The sequence below is a fragment of the Gopherus flavomarginatus genome, chromosome 3, assembly GCF_025201925.1.
Source record: "Gopherus flavomarginatus isolate rGopFla2 chromosome 3, rGopFla2.mat.asm, whole genome shotgun sequence".
Classification (NCBI taxonomy): domain Eukaryota; kingdom Metazoa; phylum Chordata; order Testudines; family Testudinidae; genus Gopherus; species Gopherus flavomarginatus.
Window position 1 is genome coordinate 75,366,415 of NC_066619.1, and position 17,418 is coordinate 75,383,832.

Below are 17,418 nucleotides of genomic sequence, written 5' to 3' on the forward strand. Positions count from 1 at the left end.
TCTAAGAGATAGAACAAAGCTGTGTGTTACAACAACAGTGTATCATGGTTCAATGGTTGTTACTGCACCATTGATATAGTTAACAAATAATCTATTTTGCACACTGAAAAACCTTGACCTGGATTCTGGTTTCAAATACATCATTGTAACTCCACCAGAGTCAATGAAATTACATCATGTAAACGTGTTGTAAGAGAAATCAGAATCCAGACCCCTTATTTGCATAAACTGCAAGAATAAATCAAAGTAAGACTGCAGTGAAAAACTATTTGCCAGAGTTGTGAACATAGGAGAAAAGCTCTTTAAAAGCTCATCAGCTTTCAGCCATTTGTTCACAGAAAGGGCAGCTGGTGCTCAAGTTTAAATATTAAGTATGGAAGCTGGCCAAATCTGCCCTTATTGCAAAGTAGGCTATACACAGTAGGTAGTACAAAATAATATATGCTTAAATTTTAATGTCCACTACAGATTTAATTATCAAACATTAAAGAATAACTTTTTCCCCTTCCTGAGGGGGGCATGCAAAATTCTCTTAGGCTTTACAATAAGAATCCTAGTTTGGACCTTTCATTGGCAAGGGGCAAATTTCTCCTTACCTCCTAAACTATGCTCACAATGCAGTCTAAACTGAGATTACGTTCACAGTCTCTTTTATTAGGCAAAGTTTTCCCACTTGGTAGACTGAGAGCATTTGATTTCTTACTTATGAGTTGCTCATGTATCCTTGCATCACAGCCCTCCTTTCTATTTATGTTTTACTGGGTGAAATTGCTTGTGTACTGAATGTGTGACCCAATACCCATTGGAAGAAATGGAAAGACTCCCACTGATTTCAGTGAGCTTTAGATCAGGCCTCAAGAACCTGATTTTCTAGTGCCTTTGCTTCATGCAGTCATTTATACTTGTACAAAGGGAACATAAAATGCTACCTGTAAAAGAGCCCCCTGAGGTTTCTCACCTAGATGGGAGAACCTGACCACATCAGTTATTAGCATTGGGTGTCTCCAGCACAGGTCCCAGTTCTTTACAACTTCCAGAGACCCCTTGCCGGCCTTTTTAGGTCTCTCTGGTTTATCCTGGGAGTTCACAGCTATCTCTGTAGAGTCAGGGTGAAGCTCTCCTGGCTGGAAATTCCCTCTGTGGCTCCAGAAGGCCTTACAGCAGTCTCCTGCTTCAAACACGCCTTCTCCAACTGACTGCAGTTTCCTCCCTTTTAAAGTCATCCTCCCTACAATATATGACTGACATGTCTGGAAGGGTGGGGCTAGCCCTCCTCCCAATGCCTGTGTGGCACCTTCTTCATTAGTGTGGGGTCTGTTCACCCCATCACACTACCATTCTGAGCTGAAGATATTTTACATCCATTCTGAATTAAGTGTAAAATGACTCCATAAGATATGAGCCTGAAGAAAATGAGACTTTGCATTTAGGTGCTAACACAGAGGTGGGCAAACTATGGCCTGCGGGCCACATCCGGCCTGCAGAACACTCCTGCCCGGCCCCTGAGCTCCTGGCCCAGGAGGCTAGCCCCTGGCCCCTCTCCTGCTGTTCCCCCTTCCCCGCAGCCTCAGCTCACTGTGCCGACAGCACAATGCTCTGGGTGGTGGGGCTGCTAGCTTCTGGGGCAGCGTAGCTACAGAGCCCAGCTGATTCAGTGCTCTGTGCTGAGCGGTGGCTTGGCTGGCTCCAGCCAGGCGGTGTAGCTGAAGCACCACCAGCCACCAGTGCTCCAGGCACTGCAGTAAGGGGGCAGGGAGCGGGGGGCTTGGATAGAGGGCACGGGAGTTTGGGGGGTTGGATAGCGGGCTGGGGCCGGACCACACCTGGCTGTTTGAGGAGGCACAGCCCCTCCCTTAACCGGCCCTCCATACAATTTCCAAAACCTGATGTGGTCCTCAAGCCAAAAAGTTTGCCTGCCCCTGTGCTAAACAGAAATAGCCTATGGCTTGATACTATTAAAAAAAATGTTTTTCTAGGCTTTTGCTCTGTCTGTTACTGCATGATTCATTTTTTTTTAGCTCTAATCTTTCAAAATCCCTCATCTGTGTGGACAATTGGTTACTCAAGGTCACCCATATAGACAGATCATATAACATGTAAGACTGAAGGGGAAATACAAAAAGTTGAATCTCAACCCCCAGTCTTCAGTGTTAGCTAGTGGATCTCACAGTATGGTTGGGAGACTTAATGTTGCATGCATATATTACAATATTTTAGACTAAGGAAATCTTATTTCAGTGCCATAAAAACTTTAATTATTTTACTAAAAAGTCTATTCGTAAACTTCAAAGTTAATCATTAAATCACTGGAAAACAGAACATACCATTTTCCTATTATTCTATGAAATCTCCTTCAATATGGATGATTTTGTTTTGTGGAAAAATCCATGTCTATTTTCTCTAAATTCGTAAATCAATGGGTAGGTTAGATTCTGATGACCATATTAATGGGGGAAGAGTTGGAGAAATGAGGATTGGGTGAGGTTTTTTTTAACGTTTTGATTGCACATTCTCATCCCAAGCAAACTGAGGACTGGTCTCTAAGGAAGAAAAAGAAAATCTGGAATCTGCCAAGGCTGCCCTGTTTTCCCAAATGCTTAGGCACTAAGCAAAGGAACTAAATACATCACAGTATTACCATTAAATGAATTATGCAGCACCTTGAATAGACAGGATTTGTAATTCTATCTCTTTACAAAAACAAAACACCCTCATATAGTTCTAGTCCTATGATTACGTGGTGGTTATGCTGAAAATAAGTAACTCTTTACTGTTACAAATACACAATCATATGGGATTGTATGAAATGAATATCTTTGCAGAACTCATTTTAGAGGCACATTTGCTTTAGGGCTGTGCTGATACTTCCACCATCAACCTTATTTTCAGAGATTTATAATTTGGCCATAAACACTCAATTCAGATTGAAATTCAGTGTCATGTAAAATGCACTTTATATTAATCTTTGTATTGCAAGTTTCTCCTGATTTGTTCCTTAGGGTACTGAATATCTTAGAAAGCCATCTTTAGATGATGATTAAAAAATGAAATAAACCAATGCAAGCCAGAAGGATTCAGTCAAGACTAACACTCTGGACTCTATTTATATTGCCTTTTCTTTCAAATGGATGACTGAACTTTTCATACCAAACCATAATTTTGAGGGATTTATCTCCAAAGGTTCATGGTACCATGCCTCAGAAAATCCAGAGAGTCTCTTTCTACAAATTTTTATCAGATTTACCAGGACAAAGGCTCCTTTCACAGAAGATTTATCTATACTGTATTAACAGATGTAACAAAAAACTATGAAAGACTGGCATGGTAATCATGGAAGCTTGAAAGATGGGTGAAACCTCTGCTTTTGTTGATTCCAGTCTTAGTCTTGGCAGCATTTATATAAAATAAAGTAATCTTTGCTGCTTACACACACAGATCTCCAGGTGCTTCGTCTTACAATTGGAGAAACTGAGGAACAGAGGGGGATGTCACTTGTTGAAGTTTCCACAGCAAATCAATGGTGCAGAAAGGAGTGGAATGGAGTCTCCAGATTCCCAATCCACTGCCATCTCCACTGGACTATGCTGTCTCTTCATATGTGATTAGACTGTGGGATTTAATCACATCCTTGGATAAGAGGCAGAACATAGCTGTGCCACACCAGGATGATCTCTGGGAACATAGTTCTTCAGGAAAGCACTGTGCTTCCCAAATCTCCCCATTATACTGGGAAGGAGGAGAAGTATTTTGCTTCACCTTTCTTGAGGTACATATGCTGCTCCTGTCTCACACCTAGCCATGGCTCCAGTTCTACCCACTCACTGTCCATTCCCCCCTCTCTGCTCAGGGATATGGGGAGAAGCTTTGGGCACACAGCTCTTGTTCTCGTACTCACACCCAGAGCAAAGATTCAGGCTGTCCTATCAAAGTTACAAAGTGAAGCAGTGCTTGATCCCCTATGTGACCATGTCATGACTAAGCACAATATAACATACAATGAACCTTTCTCCCATTCTTAAACATTTGCCCCAACTTAAAGCAAACCCTCAAATAAAATTTTTTGACATTTGGTTCCTTTTTCCCCCCCATCATGGTTCATTTTCCTGTGTCTCTGTCCTTCTGTATTCCAGCAAGGCTAGGAAATGGAAGTGCTAAAATGCAGTGAGGTAAGCTATTCTCAAAGTATTTATGGGACGATTAGAAATAGGAACTATCCTAACTGTCAGCTATTTGGCCTAATTTTTTAGATAATTGGAAGAAGCACTGCTCAAGAGTTCAGATTTAACTGTTTATCCAAACCAAAAACTTTTTCAAATTCAACCATTGAGGTTTAAGTACCATGAAGGTTATCTATCATAGGTACTTATCTGATCACTATTACCATAGTGCTATGTGGGGTGTAACCCATGCAAGTCTGAGTGGGCTAAAGTGGTCTTGAGATGCCATTTAACATACTAGGATGGGGAGCCAGGCTTAACTGATCGTGAAGCTTAGCTTGGCAGGAGCAGGCTGATTTATATAACAAGAGGAAATTTAGTGCAGAAAGGTGCTGCAGGGACAGAGTTTGCAGTCACTGTCTGGGAACAGAGAGATAGTGAGGAGGAAGCTAAGGGGGGCAGAAAGGAAAACCTGTAATCCTAGCCAGTCTAGGAGGTCTGGGAAGAAAATCTGGGCTGCAGGGGAAGGAAATGCCCCAGGCACTGGATGACAGGGAAGGGCAGGACTGGGTAAGGGCTTTGAAAAATGAGTTAAGCCCCCAAAAAAGGCAAGTCTAGGAAAACTGTTATGGAAGAGGCCCCAACTAAAGGGGAAAGAAACAATAGAGAGGCTTGTAGGACAGAGCTTGTCCCCTGAGACTGCCCCTGAAAAGAGGGCAACTGAGAAGGAGACTTCAAAAGCAAGCTTGGAAGAAGAGAGGTTCCAGAGAAGAAGGCCTGACAGTCAGTGGTCCGGAAAGGGCTGGGCCTCCAGGGAGAAGGCCCTGGGAGGCAGCCCTCTATGACAGAGTCTGCAGAGCCTGGGAGTGGGGTGAAAAGCATGCAGAGGATTGATTCTGAGAAGAATAGAAAAGTTTTTTGTTCCTTTTTGTTGCAACATTACCACCCCATGCTCTGGGACCATGCTACCTCACACGGTCCTAGGGCCTGGGCTCCAGCCCGAGCCTGGAAGTCTACATAGCAATGAAACAGCCCTGCATCCAGAGGCCCATGAGCCCGAGTTGGCTAGCACGGACCAGCCACACGTTTTTCTTTGCTATATAGATATATCCATAGGGCCAAGCCAGAGAGCGGATGGCCAGCCGGAGGTTATGGGGATGGGGCCCTGTTGCACCATGGCACCAAGGGCGTACTAAAGATGGTGAGTACACAACCTGACATACAATATATGAGCACCTTACAATCTTGAATATTTTATCCTCACAACATCCCCATGAAGTATGGAAGTACTGTTATCTCCATTTTTGAGGTGGGGAATAGAAGCAAAGAGACTAAGTGACTTACCCAGGGTCACACACAAAAAAAATCGGTAGTCCCAAGCTACTGTCCTAACAGCTAAACCAAATATCTACCTACCTACCTCTCAAGTAGTTCTATGCTGGGTATGGCTACACTGAAATGGGAAGTTGGCATACCCATGCTAGCTTTAATCTAGCTAGCACAAAAATAGTTAAAAATAGCAGTGAAGATGTGACAGCATGGGCTTCAGCATGTCCCAGCAACACAAGTGTCCCAGATTCCCCAGAGTACTTGTGCAGGCATTGCTGCTATATCTACACTGCTATCTTTAGCTGTGCTACCCGAGCTGCTAGCACACCTCAAACTGTAGTGTAGTCATACCCAATGCCCATCCTTGTCTCCATGAAGTCAAATGCCAAGCTCCCATTGATTTTAATGTGAGCAGGAGTAGTGTTTTTTTTTACATACAAAATCTAGACTAACATATCAATCTCTAATCAGACCACCCCAAAAAAGTATATGAATCAATGCACATAACATAAGGGCTAGATTAAGATGTACAGCCCATCTATAGATTCACAATACATGTTTTCTTATTTTGAATGAATGTCATGGAGTCCCTGTTTCTGCAAATCATAGCAGAGCAAGCAAAACACGTAGCCAAACAAGCACACAATTTTGACAGCTAATTTGGGCCTATTGTTCCGTTAGAATGGTTGAAATTCTCTTCTCATTTTAGCACACATATCAATCTAGTACTAGCCAAAGTCTCTCAGAAAAAAAAACAAGACCTAAACATTTTTTTTTCTGCATGTAAAATTTAAGACTTAGAACAGCCTTTAAAATAAAAAACATCAGTTCTAGAATGGTCCTGGTTTTGTCAGTATTTTACATCTTCTTATTCTGAGAAATACAGACCTCTGAATAAACAGGCCTTGGCTTTCTTGTTCTTTCCATTACATTTATTGGGATTCATGCTGCAGAGGAGATGTTATTAATTTTCAAATGTCTTTTGCATACGCAGCAAATGCCTGGGTGCTGTGCTGGGCACATACAAGCAGTGAACGTAAATTTAAATAATGAAAGAAAAGTGGGGTTTATGGTCTCCTCTGCAGAGCAGGAAACCTCATGAAGTATGAATGTTTTGTATTGACGTGTGAAAGGAAAGACAAATGTTGAGACTGATGATATCTGTGTGACTCTGCCAACAATTTGTATATGATCTAAGAGTGATAATTAAAACAATACCCTTATTCATTCAGTTTACACGCTGATTCCTTAAAAAGGGGGGGGGCTGTATTGCCATTTAAAAAACCTCACCGTTTCTGATCCTTTGTTACATTACATGAAATGCCATTTATTGTTTGAATCTGGGAGGCGGGGCATTTCTAAAACCAAACATATCCTGTATGTCTCTTACAATAAAATCAAGGGGGGTGAGGGATAGAGTAATGCATTGATTTCATGTCATTATTTCTTGCTTTGCACCAACCCTTACTGGACCCTTTCTGGGACTGGTTCTGAGGCACTGCCAAGGGGGTTATATTCTTCTGCAAAAAAGCCTCATTATGAACAACCAACCCTAAGCCATTTCTGGGCCCTCAATTATACGAGTTTTATGTATTAATACATTTTCCATATCACATATAAAGCAGGGACTGTTAATTAGCATAAATTTAGCAGAATAAAAGAAATTGAAATTACATAATCTAGCACTGCTACCTCACACAATACTGAAATTGACCTTCACCCCATCCTGCCCAGGCAGTGCTTATTTGTAACTCAGACGTACTCAGTAGCCACTAGCTATCATTAGGCTGTGTCACACTAGAGGGACCTCTGTAGTGATGATGTTTCAGGGAATTGGTGCCAAGCCAGAATTTGGATCTGTAACGTAACTTCACAGAATTTGGGGTGAGTTTAGAGATAGTGATTTGGTTCTCTCAAGCAGTATGCAGTGGCTCCAGAGCATAGTGCCAACCTCAGAGCAGACTGTTAAGAAGCAGGGCACAAACCTCAAACTGGCTGTGAGTTCTGAACTTAGATTTCACCAACCAAGCATCAAGTATGAACTCCTGAGAAATTATAATAGCCTTAACATGGAGTCACAGACCAGCCACTTACCCCATATCAATTGCATGTTACATTGTACACCAAAGACAACACTTGCAGCCAATCCCATAATAAATTAAAGATTTATTATTAACTAAGAAAAAGAAATGAGAGTTATTTACAAGGTTAAACCAGGTAAATGTACACTCACAAATGAGCCACAGTCTTGGGTTTCAAAATGTAGTATAAGCTGCTGTAATATACAAGCTTTTATATATATTTTTAGAGCTAACCCAGGCTAAATAGTTGGGTAACCCTTGCTTATTTTTTGAAATCATAGAATATCAGGGTTGGAAGGGACCTCAGGAGGTCATCTAGTCCAACCCTCTGCTCAAAGCAGGACCAATCCCCAGCTAAGTCATCCCAGACAGGGCTTTGTCAAGCCTGACCTTAGAAACCTCTAAGGAAGAAGATTCTGTCACTTCCCTAGGTAACCCATTCCAGTGCTTCACCACCCTCCTAGTGAAAAAGCTTTTCCTAATATCCAACCTAAACCTCCCCCACTGCAACTTGAGACCATTACTCCTGGTTCAGCCATCTGCTACCACTGAGAACAGTCTAGATCCCTCCTCTTTGGATTCTTCCATCCTAAGTGCAGAACTCTGCACTTGTCCTTGTTGAATCTCATCAGGTTTTTTGGCCCAATCCTATAATTTGTCTAGGTCCCTCTGTATTCTATCCCTACCCTCCAGCGTATCTACCGCTCCTCCCAGTTTAGTGTCATCTGCAAACTTGGTGAGATGCAGTCCACATCATCCTCCAGATCATTAATGAAGATATTGAACAAAACCAACCCCAGGACTGACCCTTCGGCACTCCACTTGAAACCGGCTGCCAATTAGACATGGAGCCTCTGATCACTACCTGTTGAGCCTGACTATCTAGCCAGCTTTCTATCCACCTTATAGTCCATTCATCCAGACCATACTTCTTTAACTTGCCGGCAAGAATACTGTGGGAGACAGTATCAAAATCTTTGCAAAAGTCAAGGAATAACACATCCACTGCTTTCCCCTCATCCACAGAATCAGTTATCTCCTCATAGAAGGCAATTCGGTTAGTCAGGCATGACTTGCCTTTGGTGAATCCATGCTGACTGTTCCTGATCACTTTCCTCTCCTCTAAGTGCTTCAGAATTGATTCCTTGAGGACCTGTTCCATGATTTTTCCAGGGACTGAGGTGAGGCTGACTGGCCTGTACCCCAGGGCTTTGGTGTCCTTCCCCCAGTGAACCTAATTTAAAGCCCTCTTCACTAGGTTAGCCAGCCTGCTTGCGAAGATGCTCTTCCCTCTCTTCGTTAGGTGGAGCCCATCTCTGCCTAGCACTCCTCCTTCTTGGATTATCCTCCTATGGCTGAAGAATCCAAAGCCAACACCACCTGCGTAGCCATTCATTGACTTCCACAATTTGACGGTCTCTACCCAGGCCTTTTCCCTGCACAGGGAGGATGGACAAAAACATCACTTGCGCCTCAAACTCCTTTATCCTTCTTCCCAAAGCCACGTAGTCTGCAGTGATCCACTCAAGATCATTCTTGGCAGTATCATTGGTGCCCATGTGGAGAAGCAGGAACGGGCAGCAATCCAAGGACTTGATGATTCTTGGCAGTCTCTCCATCACATCATGAATCCTAGCTCCTGGCAAGCAGCAGACTTCTCGGTTTTCTCAGTCGGGCTGGCAAATAGATGACTCAGTCTCCCTGAGGAGGGAGGCCCCAACCACGACCACCCACCTCCTTCTCTTGGAAGCAGTGGTTGTGGAACCCCCATCCCTAGGACAGTGCATCTCAAGCCTTCCAATCAGTGGAATCTCCTTCTGCTCCCTTCCCTCAGATGTATCATCTAGTCCACTCTCCGCATTAGTACCTGTGGAGAGAACATGAAAACAGTTGCTCATCTGTATCTCCATTGCTGGTACATGGATGCTCCTCTTCTTCTGGAGGTCACATGCTGCCAGATTTCTTCACCATACCTCTGTCCTTGCCCTCTCAAAGTCCAAGCAGCATAGAGAGATCCAGTTTCTTCTTGTCAGGGATTTTTATTCCCTTTCCCCAGAGTTCAAATTGATGGGAGAAGTCCCCTCTTCATCGGTGTAGGGGAAGAAATCAATAGAGTCTTTTTTATCTATGATATTCCCCAAAGGTTGCCTGGTGTGTATGGGCCTTCTGTTGTTGGGTGGGATATAACACCCCTTGTGACCTAGTATTTCACACTTGGTAATGCTTCTCTTCTGACTGGTGGTTTCCAGTTTCAGAACAGACATTTTTACAGTTACAGAGCAAACATTTAAATATTACCTTATAACATGGGATACCAATATTATAAATGAGACTGATGCATGCAGCAACTTACAAGCATTTCATAAAGTCTAAACACATTTTTATAAATCTAACAATACTAACGCACAGGTGAGCCAGACTGGTTTCATGCTGAGTATTTCTCACTGTTCAATTAAGGCCTTGGATCCTGGCATGAGCTGGCCCCTAGTCTCCCAGTATCAGTTTTCACCCTATTTCTAAACAGCTGGATGCCCAAAGAGGGACAGAGTGTTGTAGAGTAGGTTGGGTACACTGGAGGTGCAAGCTGGGAGTGCATTTTAGGCCATATCTAAACTACCATTTACCTCAGCAAAACTTACGTCAGTCAGGAGTGTGAAAAAACATTCCCCTAAGCTACATAAGTTTTGCAGGCACAGCGCTATGTCAGCAGGATAGCGTCTCCCACCAACATCGCTACTGCTACTCATACGGGGTGGTTTAATTTTGTCGATGGGAGAGCTCTCTCTCATTAGCACAGAGCAGCTACATGGGAGATCTTACAGTGGGTCTCGGGTGTAGACATAGCCTCAGTGAATAGTATAGCCAGGGCACATGCTGGGAAGCTCAGGGAATGATTTCTCCCACAGCGTAAACCCTCCTAGTGCTCCTACTGGGATAGTATGGTGCTGCACTGCCCCCTTCTTGGGTCAGAGCCTGTCAAGCACAATTTGACTCTAGACAATTCTTTTTCAGGGACTGATGCACTTTTAGCAGACACATCCCACAAACCATGCAGAGTCATGTATATTGAGGGACTACTCTAGAGATAATAGATCAGCCTTTGTTTACTCTACTTTGTAAATGACACTCAGGGTCCTAGAAAAAAAATATAACTGGACTCCTGAAGTCTTTTTGTGTGCCAAGGAAAACCTAATACATCATTGTAACTATGAGTAGAGAGTAAAAAAAGAGTTATCTATCAGACTTTAAACAAATGCTGCCTGAACTGTTGCATGAACAGCACCATATAACATCTAGTCATCAAAGTGATGAAGTGTTGCTTCCCATTTACAATAAAAGCTTTAGATTTATATCATACCCATTCCCTTCTCCCCCACCCATTTATCAAAGAGGTGTAACCTTTTATTTTTAAAAAGGGCAAAGACAACATTTTTAAAATGTTACATAAAATGATTCACATTAACAGAATAAATATCTATGGCAGAATAAATTGGGAGTCCAAGATGGCAAGCAGACAGCCTTCAGTAGTGTGCTGCTTTCAGTTGCTCTGTTTTAATTGGAAGTTTGATTCTTTTGACTATGTTATCATATGGTAATAGTTTTGGGGAAGATAACCTGATATGTGAACTCCCTGGATCTGACACAAATTCTGCACAAGTTCTACTCAAACTTGTACTTGCACCTTCAAGACCCTGAATAACACCAACCTGTATCTTGAATCTCATATCTAATCATGCCCACCATTCTGTCCCTTTTTACTCAAGACCAGTGATGCCATTCCCAATGCCCCATTCATGTTCTTCATTTCACATCTTCCTAACTTCTTCCATGTTTGGAACAATCTTGTAACCCCAGTATGCCAGGTTCCCTCCTTACTCAAATCCCTCCTAATGATTCAAAGCTTCTATAAAGTGCACAAACACCAACTTATGTATTTTGAATGTCCTCTTCATCCCACCATAATAGAAGAGGAAAAGTAAATGAAGGAGAGAAGGAAGACATAAAAGGAGAAACAGTGGTAACTTCACCACATGAATGTAATAAATCTATTACTCATCCCCCTTCCTTTTCTCTTTTCTTCCTCTCCTACCACTCCGAATCTCTCTCTTTCTTTCATTGAATCACATCTAATGTGAGATTACAATCTCCTAGGGGAAAGGATTATGTTGTATTTGTTCTCTAATGCACACATCATAAATTAGTTTCTATATAGATAATACTTCATAAAAGTTTAGACACTATTATTCTAGCTGTAATGGAGAGACCGTTGATTTAAGAGGGCAAGACTCTGAAAGGCAACCTGAAGACTTGGAGAAAACTGCATATTACGAGTCACAGCTTTCCATAATGCTAAATCACAATGTACAGGGTGCTATTTGACTGGAGAATATGGATAAGCGCAATGAGATGTTGAATTGGTAATTGGTTACAAAATCAGATTAATTATATATATATATATATATATATATATATATATATATATATATATATATATATATATATATATATATATATATATATGGTGCTCATCATCCAGGCACTTGGGTGCTTTGCATCAATATAACAAACAGTAGAATATGTTGTTACTTATTATTCATTATTATTATAATTATTATATATTATGTGTATTACTGCAGTGCCCATGAGCTCCACTCATGGCCAAGCACCCCATTATGCTAGGCACTGTATAAACACAGAACAAAGACAAGTTCTGCCCCACAGAACTTTGTCCCATTACCAATTCTTGCTGTTTTATTTATTTAAAAAGTCAATTAAACACCAGGCTAACTATTGAAACATGGATGCTGACTGACCACCGGAGACAGCAGATACCTGAGCCATCTCCTGAGATTCAAAAATATATGAGATTACTGGTTGGGTTTCATGAGATGGAAGGAAAGCACAGGTTCTCTTTCACACACACACCTTTTTCTTTTTTCAGTTAAAGGGTCATGAATGTGCTGGTTGTCTACAATTTTGGATTTCCTCTGCAGTGTATCAATACATACCATTTTGGGAAGGTCACTCATGCAACAGCCTGCATAAGACCAGAGGAATATGCCACTGATACTATGAGGCAACTATTGTTGAAACTGGCATGTAAGTCTAGTTTTTAAAGTTCAAAGGTTTTATATTATCTGTATTTTCTTTAGTTCTTTCAAATTATTTAGAGAGCATTTATGACTATAAAATAAACCAATGGAGTTATGCCTATTTATACTAACTAAGGATCTGGCTATAAGTCTGAAATATATTTGACTCTGTCATTACAGGATGAGGGTTTCCTGTGGAGACCAGATGTACAGTATATATCTTTTCTTATAAACAGATATTGTAGAGTTTCTAAGAATAATAATGACTCTATCCAAAAGGAATGAGACAGTTTCAGACCTTTTACCCTTCAAACACAGATATTCTTCCCCTCCCCTCCCCCCTGCCCCGGTTAGATTTTTTGTTTCTGTTTTCTGGATGCTACTAAATTAATGTGATAGAGCATATAGAATATTAAAAGTACTTTATCAGTGTAATTGCCATACGTGATTATTTCTGTCCAGGGTAGTAGGGCACAATGTGCTAATGAATTATTTTTGCAGTTGTGGAGAGTCTCAGAGAATAGGTTTCATAGCTTTGAAATACTAGAGAAGCTAACAATGAAACAGGAAACAAGGTGCTAGGAGAAATTTCAAGAATGATTCAAGCTGTGTAACTCGTGAACTTAAATTAAAGACCATTTTTGAGCCACTTTAATCTGTTTTGCCTTCCTAATCCTGCACTGGTCACAGCAAGTGAAAATTAATTTGATATTCCCCACCTACAATAACTTCACTTGTTCACCCCACAAAATGACCACATTACTTGCAGAGCTGATATTCTGCTTGAGAGAGACCTAGGATTAGAATAGCAGAGGTGCTGCAGGTTAGCACTGATATATGTTTTAGAAGAATTTTATGGAGAGGTTTGCACAGCAGCTCATACATACAGGATGGTTAACTTATTAGCCCTTTGCTTTCAAGAGCCAAATGTTCACTCACAGTTTTAAGAGAAAAATTCTGCTAATACAGAAAACTTACTAAGGGCAATGAATGCATTCTTCTGAATTACTCACAGGCATAGCTAACTGAAAATGTTATAAGCCCTAATTTAGTAAAACCCATAGGCACATTGTGACGGGTTCAGTCACAGTTTCCTATGGGACTGGCACCTGATGTGCTGAGACTACCTCTGAGCTGTTTTCCCTGCCAGCTTGGGACTTCAGAACCCTGCCTTGTTGAGCCAGACACACTAGCCTGCTGCAAACACAGACCCAGGTCTGACCCATGTCCCCCAAAAGCTGCAGAGTTAACTGAAAACAGCTTAAGAAGTGTCCCTGTTTCTAGCACCCAGACACCCAGCTCCCAATGGGATCCAAACCCCAAATAAATCCATTTTACTCTGTATAAAGTTTATACAGGGTAAACTCATAAATTGTCTGCCCTCTATAACACTGATAGAGAGATATGCACAGCTGTTTGCTCCCCCAGCTATTAATTACTTACTCTGGGTTAATTAATAAGCAGAAGTGATTTGATTAAATACAAAAAGTAGGATTTAAGTGGTTCCAAGTAATAACAGACAGAACAAGTTACCAAGCAAAATAAACTTGCAAGTCTAAGCCTAATACGTTAAGAAACTGATTACAGATGAAATCTCACCCTCAGAGATGTTCCAATAAGCTTCTTTCATAGACTAGATTCCTTTCTTGTCTGGGCCCAATCCTTTCCCCTGGTACAGTTCTTGTTCCAGCTCAGGTGGTAGCTAGGGGATTTCTCATGACTGCAGCCCCTTTGTTCTGTTCCACCCTCCTATTATAGCTTTGGCACAAGGCGGGACTCTTTTGTCTCTCCGGGTCCCCACCCATCCTTCTAAATGGAAAAGCACTAGGTTTAAGATGGATTCCAGTACCAGGTCACATGGTCACATCTCCTGGGAGACTCCAAACCTTCATTCTTCCTGGCCTGACTCAGAGGAAGATTTGCAAGTAAACAGAGCCATTTATAACTAATTGTCTTAGTTGATGGGAGACATCAAGATTCCAAACCATCATTAATGGCCCACACTTTGCATAATTACAATAGGACCTCAGAGTTATATTTCATATTTCTAGTTTCAGATACAAGAATGATATATTTATACAAATTGGATTACCACGCTCAGTAGATTATAAACTTTGTAATGATACCTTACAAGAGACCTTTTGCATGAAGCATATTCCAGTTACACTATAGTCACACTCATTAGCATATTTTCATAAAATCATATGGAGTGCAATGTGACACACATAATGAACTTTAATCACAGTTCCTTAAAATTAAGCATGTGCTTAAATTCTTGGCTGAATTAGCACTATAAGTGGCAGAAGAAAATAAGGGATTGTAACTAAAGGGTTTCATTGGTAGAAGAACAGATTAAAAGCAGTATCAACTTAATATAGGCACAAAATTTAAGATTTCATAAAGAGGATGTTATATCATGAAGATATATTTTATAGTCACGTAGCCGAGCTGGCACTCATCGCTGTGGTGCCTCCTGCTGGTCATCTGGGAATTAGCTCAGTTCCAGCCTTGGAGCACCTCCTTCTGGCCAGTGTCTTCTTACCAGTGCCTGCTTCTTCCTGATCTCCACCACTTATGGCACTTCAGGCACCGCATCTCTCCCAGACCCCAGTGCCCCTGACCTTGAGGTGCTGCCCCACAGCAGTGCCCCCACACTCTGGGTCTCCCCTCCCCAAAGCCCACCTCTCCTCAGTGATCCACTGCCAGTCCTCATCTAGCCCCTTCCCTCAGGGGAAAACTGCTGTCTGAAGTGGCCACTTATCCTCAGCAAGGGGGTTTGGACCTGCTGCCTTTCCAGCCCCAGCTGCCTCCCTCCAGGGCTAGTACCTTCCCTGGCTCAGTTTGGGGACTCACCATATGAGAGCTCCTCAGCTCTGACTGCCTTTCCCCAGCCCAGCCCAGCCCAGCCCAGCCCTGCCTTGCCCTGCCCTGCCCTGCCCTGCCCTGCCTCAGGTACCCTGCTTGGTCTCCCAGGCAGCCTGGTCCTCTCTGCTCCTCATCTGGAGCAAGAATCTTCTCTCATTCACTCAGCCTGCCTTTTTTATCAGGGTCAGATGGACCCTAATGGGGTGTGGCCACACCTGAGGCTGTTTACCCAATCAGCCTCCCCTGGCCGCTCTTAACCCCTTCCTAACAGGAGCGGGGTGACCACCCCACTGCAAGTCATTACAAAAGAGGTTGGAGAGCTTACAAAACATAATATATATAGAAAGTTTGTCATTATTGTTTTGAAATTCAAAGGGTAGATTGTTCCTATAGTAGCCCTGGGAAGCTTTGTGATCCAGAGACACTCATATGAGGTATAATTTCCTCCCTACTCCCCCCTGGTTTCATTGCAGAATAATTTGTCCCTGGCCTAGGCCAGCAGCAAATTATAATATCCCATGCCAGTCAGTGGGTGGAACCTTAGGCCTGGCTTACACTTGGGGGCGGAATCAATCAAAATTACACAACTTCAGCTACGTGAATAACTTAGCTGAAGTCTACATACTTAGATCTACTTACCATGGTGTCTTCACTGTGGTAAGTCAACAGCTGACTCTCTCCCATCATCTTTGCCTGCGCCTCTCGCCCTGATGAGGACAAAGACAGTCAGGAATGTCAAGGGGTTCTTATTTCCTGAAAGTATATAGTCGATGTCACAATCTATCTGAAAGAATATTGGGATTTTTAATTTAAATAGGCAATGGTATTGTGAACTTGAACACAGAAAACAAATATATTAACAGACATAACATTCATCAGTTTAGTTTCATGGTCCAAGCCGCAGAAAATGCAAAAGGAACTTGTTATCAGCATTCAGAGTAGCAGCCATGTTAGTCTGTATCTGCAAAAAGAACAGGAGTACTTGTGGCACCTTAGAAACTAACAAATGTATTTGAGCATAAGCTTTCATGGGCTACAGCTCAATTCATCGGATGCATAGACTGGAACATACAGCAAGGAGATATTTATACATACAGAGAACATGAAAAGGTTCAAGTAGCCATATCAACTGTAAGAGGCCAATCAATTGAGATGAACTATCATCAGCAGGAGAAAAAAAACTTTTGAAGTGATAATCGAGATGACCCATAGAAGATGTGAGGATACTTAACATGGGGAAATAGATTCAACTAATACAGTGGTCTCCAACACGGTGCCCATGGGCACCATGGCTCCCTTCAGGGTATCTTTCTGCACCCACATACTGGCCAGCAGACAAGCATCCGCCAAAATGCCGTCAAAAAGTGGCAACAAGAGGTGTTGCTGCCAAAATGCCACTGAAAAGCAGTGTCATCAAGAGGTGTTGCCACCGAAATGCTGCTGAAAAACAGCATCATCAAGAGGCCTCACCACCAAAATGCTGATTTTTGCAGCATTTTGGCAGCAACACCTCTTGATGACGCTGCTTCTCGGAGGCATTTCGGGAGATGCTTGTCCGCTGGCCACAGTCTTCAATGGCTCATCTTCCGGTGCCTGTCAGACGAGAAACGTTGGGAACCACTGAATCAGTGTAATGGCCCAACCATTTCCAGCCTCTGTTCAAACCTAAGTTAATTGTATCTAATTTGCATAATAATTCAAGTTCAGCAGTCTCTCTTTGGAGTCTGTTTTTTGAAGTTTTTTTTGTTGGAAAATTGCCACCTTCAAGTCTGTCACTGAGTGGTTACAGAGGTTGAAGTGTTCTCCCGCTGTTTTTTGAATCTTATGATTCCTGATGTCAAATTTGCGTCCATTTATTTTTTTGTGTAGAGACTGTTCGGTACGGCCAATGTA